The 14,801-nt window shown below is 35.0% G+C and overlaps 1 pseudogene; it reads right to left on the bottom strand.

Moving 5' to 3' along the window:
* Positions 1 to 736: 736 nt before the first annotated feature.
* Positions 737 to 5,725, bottom strand: LOC106323751 (annotated as a pseudogene).
* Between the last annotated feature and the right edge of the window lie 9,076 nt (positions 5,726 to 14,801).

Genomic DNA, 14,801 nt, shown 5'->3' on the forward strand with positions numbered 1-14,801 from the left:
TTACATGGCTTGGGTTGCTGATTAAATGGGTTGCTACACAATTCTTTGCAAGCCCATCAGCAAGCCCATTTAGGGAACGTGAAATAAAAAAGAAACGACAAGATTGAAACGGAGAAGAGGTAGAGAAGGCGAGATCATCGATATCGGCAAGAACTCCAAAGAGGTCCGTTGATTTTCGACGTGCAGAGATCGTGTTAACGAGCACTTGAGAATCTGATTTAATACAGATATGTCGGTAGTTGAGGGCAGCCGCTTGGAGGAGAGCTTCGTGAATGGCAAGGGTTTCGGCCATACATGGCGAGGAGACGAGATCTTGAGCGCTTGAACCTCTGTGCAGTTCCTTTGCCTCATGATCGGTGAAGATCCAAGCCAAACCCACCGATTGGATTCCTCCTTTCCATGATGCATCCGTGTTGCAGAACACTTCCATCACTGATCATGTTGGTGCGTGGCCCCTTGGTGAGTTCTTTCTCTTTGATTCCTGTGAAATTGGTTGTGCACCCTCCCATTCTTTTAGACTCCCTATAGCTTTAGAGAAAACTTCCGTTGCTGATTGTGATCGATTTTCAAACAGAAGTTGATTTCGCGAAGTCCATAGTGTCCAGCAGATCCATGTAAAGGCATTTCCGGTGACGCCGTATGGGGGTAAAGGGAGTTGAAGTTTGGAGAATTGGAGTTTCTCAAAGAAAGAGTTCTGTGTCAAAGTGTCTAGCTTATACTCCCATGGTCCAAGCTCCTAAACTTCCTTCGCAAAAGGACAATGAAAGAGAATGTGCTCTATGGATTCTTGATCTCCGCAGCGAGTACACAGGGTATTTGAGAGCATCCCTCGGGTTTGTAGATTAGCTCCAGTGGGCAGTGCGTTATTACCTACTTTCCAGAGGAAGAGTTTCAGCTTTGGTGACAGCGGCGAGTTCCAAATGAGTTTGATCCAAAGGTTTGTTTCCCTTGCCTCATGTGTGATTTCCACTTGATCCTTTGCACCTTGTATCGCATTGTACCCTGTCTTTACTGTATAGCTTCCTGTCTTTTGTAGCGGCCAGATGAAAGAGTCTCGCCACCCTAAGATGCTTGGTCTCAAGCTTAAGATGTGACTTTTGAGTTCGGGTAGCAAGTTTTCCACTTTTGCTACATTCCATTCCCTTGTTTCTCTGGTCAGAAGGTCTGATACCATGAGGTCTCTGTCCTGTAGAGTTAGGGGGCCAAAAGGTTTGTGATTCTCTTCCGGTTTTATCCAGGAGTCATTCCACACTGAAGTTGACTCCCCATCTTCAATCGCCTTGCCTAAATGGGTTAGTAATAGGTCTCTACCCAGGAGAATTCCTCTCCAGCCATGGGAGATATTACTAGCTGCTTGAACCTTTAGGAAAGAGGACATGTGACAATATTTTCCGAGGAGGATTTTGGCGAGAAGGGAGTTTGGTTTAGTTAGAATTCTCCAGCCAATCTTGGCTAGCAGCGCTTGATTGAAGCTTTGGATATCTCTGAATCCCAACCCTCTCATGCTTTTAGGCTGTGTTAGCTTCTCCCACGAGATCCATCAGATCTTTCTAACCCCATCTGTAGAGTCCCACCAGAATCTAGTGAGCACTGACTGGATGCGTTTGCAGAGGCTCACTGGTAAGAGGAAGCAGGTCATTGCAAATGATGGAACAGCAGAGAGTACTGACTGGATCATCACCGCCTTGCCTGCAGTAGAGAGAAATCTGGTGGAATAGTTTAGGGCTCTCTGCTTCATGCGATCAACTATAGAGGAGAAGAGATCTTTTTTTTTCCTGCCAAAATGTTCGGGAAGTCCCAGGTATTTCCCCACTCCCCCTTCTTTCTCAATACCCAGTTGCATCTTGACTCTATCCCTTATCTCCCCAGGAGTTTTAGAGGAGAAAGATATAGAGGATTTGAGAGGGTTAATCTTCTGTCCTGAAACTAGCTCGTAACTATGCAGTATTTCCATGAGTGTATCGCATGCAATAGGATCGGTTTTGGTGAAGATCATGGTATCATCCGCGAAGAGGAGGTGATTGAGCTTCGGACTGTTTCTAGCAACTCTGATTCCAAGTAAGGTTCCATTCTCTTGTGCTTGTCTACAAAGGCCTGATAAAACTTCTCCACATATAATAAATATATATGGTGACAGGGGGTCACCTTGCCTGATGCCTTGCTGAGGGATGATTTTGCCAACAGCTTCATCGTTTAAAAGGAACGAATAAGAGACTGTCGAGATGCACTGGATCATCCATCCAATCCAGGTTTGGCAGAAACCCATCCTCTCGAGCACTGATTTTATAAAGGTCCATTCTAACCTGTCATAAGCCTTGTTGATGTCTGTTTTTACAGCCATGGAACAGTGTTTGACAGCCCCTGACGACTTAAGGAAGTGGAGGACTTCGTGCGTTATGAGGACGTTGTCAGAAATCACTCTCCCATGTACAAAAGCAGATTGATTCTCTGAGATTATCTCATGTAGGACCGGCTTTAGACGTAGAGACAGAAGCTTGGAAATGACTTTGTAATATACATTACACAGGGCAATAGGTCTATAGTCTGAAACTGCTTTGGGGCTTGGGATCTTAGGAATTAACCGTATATGTGTCTCGTTAATGCAGAGAGGCAATGATCCTGTAGTAAAGAAGCCTTGGATCTCCTTAATTATAGCTGTGCCTACCACTTCCCAGTTTGATTGGAAGAAACTTGCTGAGAAACCGTCGGGTCCCGGAGCCTTATCTGGATGTATTGCAAACAAGGCTTCTTTGATCTCAATCGCTGAAGGTAGGCATGTAAGTTTTTTGTTTGTTGCTGTGGAGATACACGGAGTGATTGCTTTCTGCACTATCTCTGTTGCAGGGTTATCTGAGGAGGTGAAGATATCCTTAAAGTACTGCGCAATTGTGTTAGCAATCTGTTCATCCTCGAAAATCACTAGTCCTTCTGAGTCCTCTAGCACTGAGATTCTGTTTCGTGCTCTTCTTCCTTTTGTGAAAGCGTGGAAGAAGGACGTGTTCTTGTCTCCTAGGGTGAGCCACTGGATGCGACTGCGTTGTTTCCAGTATTCTTCCTCCGCTTTATATGCCATGAGGAGATCCTTGTTCAAGCGCGAGATATTCTCATCATCTGAGACAGTTGCAGTCAATGCCCTATCTAAAGCCACCTTGAGCTCAGTAATTTTCTTTTTGCTGTTGAAGTAGAACTGCTTGCTCCATGCCGAGATAGCCTGTCTGCTCTTCTGTTTTTGCAGGTGCACAGAAAGGTGTTGGTGTTCTTCCCACACCTTTTCGATAAGTCCCTTTACTTCCTCATTTTCACGTAAACGCCTATCATAGCGAAAGATCTTCGAAGATCTCTTTCTCTTAAAGTCGAAGGTTGAGAGCAGGGGTCTGTGGTCCGAGGCTTCAAAGGCCAGATAATGGGATTTCGCATTTGGAAAGAGGTCAGACCAGGCACTATTTGCAATAGCCCTGTCTAAACGGCAATGCACTAAATGCGTGTGTCTGGTGCCTCTCCAGGAGAGGAAGTTTCCTGTGTGCTTGAGATCAAAGAGATCGTTTGAAGATATAAAGCTCCGGAAGTTGCTGAAGGAGCTCTCAGGTCTCTCTCTCCCTCCCTCCTGCTTTCTCTGAATTGTCTGTTATCTCGTTGAAATCACCTGTGAGAAACCATGGATTGTTTCTATCTGCATATAATTCTGAGAGTTTTTCCCACACCTCTAGACGCTTAGGTATATCCGGGGCTCCGTAGACGAAGGTGCCATTGAAAGCCTTCCCTTTGAACGAGATCGAGGTATCAATAAAGTTTGGATGGGCCGAAAGGATGCAGACATCCACATCCGGCTTCCAAAAAATCGCAAGACCTCCTGAAGCTGGGCTCGTCGGTGATAACAGGTAATGGGAATCCAACCTCAGCTCTTCCAATTCTTTTAGAACGAAATCATCACCGTTTTTTGTTTCCGAAAGAAATATAATATCTGGAGAACATTCTTTGTTTAGGTCTATGAGCCTTCGGACTGTTGCGGGGTTCCCTAAACCGCAGCAGTTCCAGCTCAGTACTACTAAGGAAGAGGAGGAGGGTGGGTGGGAAAATCCGCAGACCTCCCAGTACGGTTAGATGATGTGTCTGTGCCCACAGATCCTCTACGCATGGCTGCTTGGTCAGTACGTATTGGAGAGGTGTGGGGGAAACCGTGTTTTACTGCACTCTGAGTAGACGAACCAATATTTCTCTTTCTTAGATTAGTGCCAGGGAAAATACGGGAAGTGCCAGGAGTTCTTCTGGCGGAACCCTCTCTGTGCCTGAGTCTTCTCGTAGAGGTCGGGGTAGACAGAACTCTATCTGGCGCCTGCAAGTCTGAGGTGGGGTTTATCAAGAGATGATCAGTCGGCTGCAATAGACTTATTAACCTTCCATCCTGAAGGTTGTTGTTTGTGGCATTTGCGATAATCCTTGCAGCAGTTGTCTCCATAAGGCCCTCGCTTTCACTTTGTATCACCCTCTGCCTTCTAGCTGCAGCCTCCGTGGGGTCAGCTACATTTACATACTGGTATGTGAGTTCCTGCAACTCGTTCATCACTACCTCCGTAGATGGGACATTTGTATTGTGGGGAAAATCACTTATAGCTAAATTTCTTTCCAGAGGGGGTCGCAGTGGCGCATTACGAGCTTCAGAAGTAGTCTGAGCCGGTGGGGACGGTGTTCTCTGGATCACTCTCCATTGTTGTTGTGGCATGCTGTGATGGGTAGCAAGGCGTGCCCTCGAAGATACCTGACTACTAGGTGTTCTATGAGGGGGTTCTCTCGAAAGTCTGTTGTTTTCTACTCTGGGGCGCCTATAATGAGCTGGAGATTTGTCAGAGGGTCTCGCAGATGGGGTAATTTTGTTGCTGAGTGGTTTCCCTCGGAGCGCCGGTGGTGGTAGTCTTTCTCCAAAAGGTCTCCCATACCTGTCAAGTCTGCTACTGAAAGAAGTATATCTATCTTTGTAAGGATATTGTGTCTCCTGTGCAGAAGAGGAGGACCAGTTCTTATCTATCGGAGGTACCGGTAGTGAGTGGCTAGTAGGCCCCATTGTACAGAGCGGGCATGTTCTCGCAACATGAGAGAGGGCATGACATATGGAGCAGTGGTAGCCAAGGTCCTCATAGTCGAGGTTAATCACCAGTTCCTCCCCCGAATCGAAATCAACCACGACTGTTTTGGTGAGAGGTTTTAGTCCATCAATAGAGACTTGAATCCTAGCAGCTGTCTTTGTGATTTTATAGTCCTCAATAGTACCAAGATCTTGGCCTATATTGTAGATCATCTTCTCATGCCATAAGTGGAGAAGTAGTCCTTGAAGTCTGATCCAGAAAGGTATTTGCGATGGGAAGTGCGGAGAAATGACTGGTTTCCATCGTTGGAGAATCAACATCCAGTTGTTGTAGTTGTATGGCCTATTCCGAAGAATGTAGGTGAGGTCTTCTTCCAGTTCGAAGCGGAATTGAAAGCAATCTCGACCTAAGTTAGAGCCCGTAGTGTGGCCTTTGAGGACCCATTTCCTAGGGAGAGCAGAGATGAGGGAGCCAACAGGTTGTTCTCTAGGGTTTGTTACCCTCCCTATTAACGTGAGGGCATTATCGCGTATCAGTTCCGAAGTATCAAAAGCCGGTGCTCTGATGCGTTTTGGAGGTGGATCTACCTCTGAGGGATCGTGACCTTTGCCTTTTTCGGCCGCCGTTAGTCGTCGAGCAGCCATAAGATGAAGTGTAGTGCAAGGTAAAGGTACTGTGTGGTTTATGGTCTCAAAGGGATGAAGCCACGTCTGACTGTAGAGAAGGGTAGAAGTGAAGTAGCAAGAGGTCTGAGGAGTGGACTAAAAGCGAAGAACAACCGAGGGTTTGTAGAGGAGTAGCCAGTCGACTCTACGCTGAAGCGTTCACTGCGCAGATGAGCAAGTAGGTGTCATGGCGGTGAGCACCTGCCGGAGCTCAGCCAGATCCCGGCGAAGTTGAGTTTTACCCAGAGGATAAAAGAAGAGGGTTTTGGGAAGTCTCGCCACTATGCCAAAAGAAGGAAAGATTTAAAAAAAGCTCAGTGGAGTACCAGGGAAGGGGCAAAAAACGGCAAGTCAACTCTTGGGAGAAGGATCAACACGTTGGTTAAGGACCATTATCGAAAGCTGTGTCTGAGAGGAGAAAAATGATGCAATATTTGTAAAGACGACGACGCTTGTCCTCTTTACCTCTTTTTCCTCTTTTTTTCTTTAAAAAAAAACATAATATTTTAAGATATATCCAAAAGATACTGTGTGGATATTATTAAAATTAAAACAATTCTTGTTGAAACTGTTAATTTAAATATTAAATAAATTATGCTAATTAAAGTTTTTGATAATAATATTGAATATTTAGATTGGATAATTTAGTAAATTTACATATATCAAAGTGTATTTTTCTAAAACCTTAAATAGTGGTGTAGTTTTCAAATTAAAATCTCATAGAAGTGTATTTCTCCAAATTTTCCCAATTTATTTTGTTTGTAGGAAAATAACAATATCTACATTTAATTCAACTAATAAATTTATATTTAAAAATACATATGCCATAAACATAAAATTATATTAACTATTTGTATAAAAAATTGAAAATATCAGTTGAACTTAAATAAAAAAAACTAAAACAACATTTAAATTGAAACAGAATGAGTAAATGCTTTTAAAAAAAACACAATAACTAATGATATATGTTGAAAACAAGAAACTGATATTCTCATCTATTTTTAAAAGATGTAGATTTTAGAATTTCTAAATATTATAATATATTAATGTTTTGAAAATATAAAAAACATATTTGTTTGATGTACATTTTTTAAATATATGTATCTTTTCTAGACAGAAGAAGAAGTATTACGTAAGAAAGCCCTTTTAAAAAAAAAAGAAAAGAAGTATTACGTAATAAGATCATCCTATTACGAATGTACATAGTATGATCCACTGGCACAAACTACAATGTTTTGAATTGATTATTATCTTACTGTTTATTTAATTATCATGGTAGTGTTTATTTAACTATTATAAGTTGATTATATAAATATTTATTATGCTTAAAGGGAAATAACCGGTGGAACACACATGGAACAGTCTTGAGGCCATTTCAGTCTGATTTGCATTTTAGCACTATGCATCAACAACAAAAACAAAATCACAATACTGTTGAAATTTCAATTTTCTATTTTTACCAATTTTATTTGTATTTTATACATAATATCAAGCACAAATGACAAACTCTACAAGGTAAAAAATCAATACTTTTAAAACATGATATACTTGAGACTTTTCCTTTAAAAGTCCGTACTTTTCAATAAAAATCGTGTCATTCATTAACGGTATTTTGGATAATTTTTTTTTTTTTTGGATATTAATATATCTACCAATTCCGGTGGTATTAATGTATACACCGATGCTTGAGTAATAAAATGGCTGTTCGATGGAAAAAAAAATGTATACACCGATATTTCAAGATATATCTATATTCAAAAATAATTTAAATGGTTACAATACTCAATGATTATAGGAACTAATCAATCTCAATAAATATAGGAACTAATAACAAATATGATAAGGAAAAAAATTAGCATGTAATTTTCTGAGCTACAGTAATAAAACCTAACAATATATATTATACATTTCTTGATACCATTCGTCTAACTAATATATTCTTAATAATATTTTATCTATTTATTAGTTTATTGCTGCAAATATTAGGGGTGGGCGTTCGGGTATTTCGGATTTTCGGGTATTTCGGTATAGAGGTATAGAACCCGTTCGGATATTTCTGTACTTCGGATCGGGTTCGGGTATTTTTTGTTCGGGTTCGGATATTTAGATTTTGAAAAAAAATTAAATTTTTCATTTCTCAAATTTCTTGTATTTAAAAATATAACTTTCACTTAACTAATTTTTTTTTATTTTTAATAGATTGAATGGTTAATAGATTTGGACATAACGTTTTGAAACTAAGAAAAAAATTAATTTGGTTATTGTTTTTAAATTTTGCATGTAACTTTTTGTTAATTCTTAAAATAAAAAGTTTGACATGCATTTTAAGTGACTAGCAAATCATTTTCTCCGTAATTCTATGTATATCATATGAACTTAAAATACGTGTAGTATCAATATAAATATTTTATATAAAATGAGAGATGTAAACTAGAAATATATGGTTAATTATACATATGTTCGGTTATTTTCGGATATCCATTCGGGTTCGGATATTACCCGTTCGGATTTGGATATTCAATCTCTCATAATTCAATACCCGTTCGGATATTTTGGTATTTTGGTTCACATTTCGGTTCGGATTTTTCGGATCGGGTTCGGTTGCGGCTTCGGATATCGGGTAAAATGCCCACACCTAGCAAATACAATCATATGTAAAGCAAAAATAGTATAGATACCGATGTTTTATTAATGTTTTTAAAGGATTTTCAAAACGGTATCGAAAAATATTCGTAATAACTACACAATATATTCATCTTGAGAAATACTTATAATATTAACTACACCATTTAATATTGTCACTTTTTAGAATATTCCAATTAAACAATACTATTCCTATTTTATAGTAACTTGGAACCATATATGGTGTATATTTCGATCAAGAGATTAATATCAATTATTAGTTTTATATTCTTAACAATTTCAAAAGATATGATACACCATAATTTTGTTTATATGTATGAAAAATAAAATATCAAATATAAATAACTATGCATGCTAATTCAAAATTATGTTAAATATCTATAGTGAGATATGTCAATATAAAAAACTGTTGTAGTCTACTCTATAATTTTTTCTTTTCTTCTTATATATATTTTATATTTAAATATATGTATTGAACATGGCAATCAAAAAAATGTTGCAATTAAATGACGAGATATCTTCTCTTCTAATTTCATGCATTATTATTTAAATATTTATATGAGATATTCTCATTTAGCTTTACTAACATGATATTTCAAAAATAATTACTTTATAAAAAAATATTTTGAGAATTTATTAAATAATATTCTATTTAATAGCTTATTGTGAAAGCTATATCATTTAAAATGTCCACCAATTTACTATATAAGTCATTCACAGCAGAGAAACGAAGTCATTGAATTTTTATGATGAAATTTTTTGATGATTTAGATTTAGTAAATTTATTTTATTTTAGGATGTTAAGGTCTTACTAGATCATGACCCGCACGACCGTGCGGGTTTTCTTTAATAGTAAAATATTTTAGATTACCAATACAATATATCAATATTTTTTTTTTTTTGTCATCTAATACAATATATCAATAAATTAATATAATCTGGTGTTATGTATTATCTAATTTATAATAATATTTGTGTGCCGTATAATATTATTATTATAATTTTTGTTTTTTTTGTAACAAAATTTATTTTGAAAACATTATTATGTAACAATACTGATTTACATAATTTTTGTTTTATTCTAAATTTGAAACATACGTGGAAACTAAATTAAGTTTAATCTATGTAATAGATAATTTGGTATATAGTTATTAATTAAACCAATTTAGTATAGATGTTTAAATAATAAACCGAATTGTTTTTTTTTTAACTTAGGAGAATACACAGACGTTAATAATAGTAGAGTAAAATCTTATACGTACGATATGAATAAAGATCAAATGTTTCATCTATGAAAGAAGGTATAAATTAGTTGTATTACATTGTAAAAACATTTAAAGGTGAGACTTCTAAGTGGTCTAAAATAAAAAAAAATCACATATGAAAAAAATCATAATTTTTGTGCTTAATAGATAAGAATTTTTATTTTTAAATTAGAAATAGAGATGAATATTTATTTTTAAAAACATCCTTTAAAATACTTCTTAAATTTAATTTTGAAAATTAAATCAATTTTTTAAAAATTGTTATTATCATTAAAATATTTTTAAAATTATTTTATATAATAAATTAAGTTTCTTACAATCAAAATTTTGTTTCTAATTATACTATGTGATAATTAAAATTTTAATTAACTAATTTCAAAAATATATTTTAAAAAGATTCTAAAAGATATTTGAAAGATTTTGTTAGACATTTCTTTAAGATATTTATTAGTATTTGCAATAAAAATAAAGATATTAAAATATATTAAAATTAAGTTATGTAAAATTTAATAATTTTTTCAATGATGGTCCAAATAAAAAAATCACACATGAAATAAGTCATGACTTCCATTTTAATAGTATAGATATATACACATATATTCTGATTTGATGATTCTGGTTTTAGTTTATGTGGAAATGAACTATCATAATGATTCCTCAGTTGAGTCACATATGATTTGATCATTCCTCATTTTCTTCAGTTTTTTCAAGTGAAGTAAACATTTATCTCATCTATATATCTCAGTTAAATTCATTATCTTCACATTTCAAATTTATTTTCCTGGTTAGATCTAATTGTGATCAATTTAATGTCACGGATTTATTTCATTAGAATAGCTACAAAAAATAATCGATCAAAGAATCCAAAATTATTTGACATGAACTCTTCAAACACTGTATTGTATCAGTAAGTTTTCTTGACTTATAATTTCAGTTTTAATAGTATATCACAATACTAAAAGTAGCATATTCTGAAAATCTAGGCTGCCATGTCACTAAAAATAATCCTCTAACCAGAACATTTCTTTTTGCCATGTCAGATGGGCTTGACTCTAATATGTTACGTTTGGGCCTCCGTTGCTTAATTTTATTTGCCTGGGCTTCGTTTAGTAAAATCCTCCAATAACAATCGTTCTTCCTGCCAAGTCATATTACTCTGTCCTTATGCGGCCCAATTAACACAAGTAAAGAAATCCTATCGATTATCTTCTTTTGACTCCATCTTCTCCGTTTCTTCTTCATTCAATCTCCGTTAATGAACCTCAACTGTTATCCATGTTCTTCAATACCCTCTTAAGGAATTCCTTCCACCTCCTCTCGAAAAAACGAAAAAGAAAATCCCTTTCCTAGACCTTATGGCCAGATGGTGAGTCAAAGGTCTTAATCGCCGAGAGAGACGGTTTAGTCGGCGAGTTAATGAAATCAATTAGCAGAGACTCCGATTCGAGCTTAATCGAAGCGACGCTATCCTGCTTGATCGCGATCAGCTCACCGAGGCGTGTGAAACTCAATCTAATCCGAGAGAAGCTCATCAAGGATCTTACGAAGCTGTTAACGGATCCAACGACGGCCAGCGTTTCGGTGACGGAGAAATCTTTGAAGCTTCTCGAGAGTTTAGCATCCACAAAGGAAGGCAGATCGGAAATCTGCGGAGGAGACGGCGAGTGTTTGAAGACGGTGGTTAAGAAGCTGATGAAAGTATCGACGGCGGCGACGGAGCACGCCGTAACGGTGTTTTGGAGCGTCTCTTATCTTTTCAAAGAAGAGAAGGCGCTTGAAGCGGTTACGAGTACTAACGGCGTTACGAAGATTCTGTTACTATATATGAGTACTAGAACTGTAAGATTTTTTCTACTTGATGCTTTTTACCGTTTTGAGTTCTTGGTTTCAAGATTCATAAAATAACCGAAGCTATATGTTTTTTTGGTTCCCTTCTCTCTCTTTTGTTGTTGAAAATTCATGTAGTACACATATATTGCTGATGATGACACAATGTTTCGTTTGGATTTCTTTTCACCCAGGTTTGGTGCAGAAGGATGTTTTAACCATCTAGGCGTTTTGCATGTTCAAGGTATAAGTTTCAGTTATGTGTACAAAATTGTAATTTTCTTTTCAGCTGAATGATTGCATAGATAATGGTAATACTGTCCTAAGTTGTTAATGTAGTGATTTCATGCTCTCTTTACAGGGATGATGATACTTGGAAAGCTTGACTTAATGTTGATAACTCATTGCTCCACAACTACTAGTGTTTTTACAATCTTTGATAGTTTTCACAAGCAAAAATTGTCTAGGCTTATGCACATATTCTCGAAATTGTAGTTCTAATGCTAAAGTAACACATTTATATCATTATGATTACGAGTTGAGAGCTGCTCTTCACTTTCTCTAAGGTGAGAAAAAAAACAAAGGATTTTTAGTGGAGCACCAAAAGTTTTAATGTCTTTTACTCTCCCATAAAATAATTAACTATGCAGCCATTGAAAGTAGTAATTTAGACTAATCTTTGGAAACTAAATATAACAATTTATCTAACAGAAAAAAACATATGAATATTAAAGTTTCGATTTTTGTCTATTAATGTTAGAACCAATACAAAATCACTGGCAAAAAAACAAGAAAAATCAACTTGATTAAAATATTAATTCCATGAAAAAATTGAAAGACAATGGAAATCATGTAAATATTTCAACTAACAGAACAAGATGATGTCTTAAAAATAAAATTAATATCAATATAATGCGTATATAAATTATTATAAGAAGTAACTTGAAGGAGATGAACATTTTTTAGCCACTATAAAAAATTATATCCTTTAAAAAAAAACAATCATAGAACAAAAGTGATAATAACAATAACTAAACAGTGAGTACATAACTGAACATATAAAAAAGGACTAGAAAAACATATAAATAGAAAAAATAACTGAAGACATAAATAACTAACAAACTTAATATAATTAAAACATATAGAAAAAATGACTGAGAACATATAAATGGAAAATACATATAACACAAGAACCAAACCAAAAATGAATGAATGTTTTTTTATCATAGGTCCACATTTGAACAACCAACTATTTAAGATAAAATATATTTCACAAAACTATCGAACATCAAAGAGCGAAAAAATTATCTTGGTACGAAACATTAGTCTTAAAACATATAATGATAAAAACCACATTAACTAACTATATATAATATATTATAAATTAATCAACACAATGCATGCAAATTAATGCTCGCCATAACATTTTTAACAATATTTTACTTTAACAATTCCATAATAATTATTTGAAGCTTCAAATGATAATTAACAAAAAAAAAATACATAAACATCATACCACATATAAAGTCAACAAATATTAACGACTGAGAACAAGAAAATAAAATCAAACTAATTTATTATACTCATTTGTAAATTTCATGAATTATAAATCTATTGTATAGTGTCAAAAATGTGTAGTACAAAATAAAAAAGTTAAACAAGTCATACTCCGAATTTATTAAAAATAAAACAAAATAATGAAAATTATTTAACATATAAAAATTTATAAAATACAAACTTAAACAAACATCTTTCTTAATGAAAAATAATAAATTAATAAACTTAAAAATATAATTATAATTTTATGATTGTAAATTGTTAGTTATGAATTTCAATTACCATTTCAAAGTAAGAATACGCAAGTTTAATCCAATTTAATAATATTATAGGAAAAAATTTGGGCGTAGCGAGGAAAACCTTGTAGTATATATAAATTACGTTAAAAAAAGGAGGGGAGAGAGACGATAACACGAAATCGATCTTCTCCAATTCAAACGTTCTCCGCTTCGTCTCCAGAGGTCTTAGAACACCCCCATTAGTGAACTTATGGGGGGTTCACACAGATTCCAAAAAAAAAAAAAATATTAAAATAATGAATAGTGATGAACTTGTCTCTCTTCACCTCTTCCCAGTGAACCGGGTTCATCGTAGCACGGACCCCACGGCACTAATGGAGGTTCACTAATGGAGGTGCTCTTATCATCCTCATATCTAGTATGATGTAAGCACTAAATAAATCAAAACCAGCGTGTGTTCCAAAAAATAAAATCAGAACAAATGTTACTATTTTTCGTCTTTTCTTTTGTATATCTCATTTATTTCAATTATATTTAGAGTCAATTGAAAGATCAGATCATGAGTCAGTTTCATACAAACAAAGAAACACAATAGGTGTAACCAATATGCATAGAGTTATGCAATATTCTTTTTGTTTCTTAAAAAATGTTATTTTGATACAATGAGATTAAAAAAATTATGTAATAGATTAATATACATTTATTTAATGTATAATTAATTAAATAAAAATAAATAATTTAAATAAAAATGTATTAGTTATTCAAAAGCGTAAAATAGATTTAACATATAGGTATACTAAAAAGTATAAAATGAGACTTTAAAACAATAAATAAATTTCAAATAACACTCTTTATAAAACAGATGAAATATTAAGTTTATAAAAAATGATAGGACATGCTTTTAACTCTCCAAAGGCAAAACTTTACACATTTACGAGAAAATGAAAACTTCTACACAAATTTTCAGGCTGAATTAAGAAAATACCAACCGTCTAAGTTTAAAATATATTTTTAACACTGGTCAAATTATCGGGTTACATTATCATATAATATTATATTCTATTACATATAATGATATATCAATTACATGCAGCATATGCGAACATGATGAACAGCTTCATGAAGTTCGATGTAACTCTCCCCATAACATTTGTATCGACAAACTGTTCTGCATATACGACATCCTCGATGGACATGCTCTCTCTCTCTATAGCAAACGTACGGCTCTGCCTACAGCACGTTAGAAGCTTTGAAAAGCGCTTCCTCTGTAAATCGAACTCTAGTTATATTGTAGAAGCCTTTAAACATTGACCACTAGGCCACGTGGCTATGGCTTCCTCTGAGTTTAATATATAGAGAAATGTTTTCAGATGAGATCCAGATATGGTGGCACATTAAGTAATTACATGTTGCTATTATAATCATCCGAAACCAATATTACACTACAAGAAAACAGCGGCATACTGAGGGAAAAAATCGTCGGTATGTCGTCGGAATAACGTTATTCCGACGACATACCGACGA

Source organism: Brassica oleracea, chromosome C2 (assembly GCF_000695525.1).
Source record: "Brassica oleracea var. oleracea cultivar TO1000 chromosome C2, BOL, whole genome shotgun sequence".
Lineage (NCBI taxonomy): Eukaryota > Viridiplantae > Streptophyta > Magnoliopsida > Brassicales > Brassicaceae > Brassica > Brassica oleracea.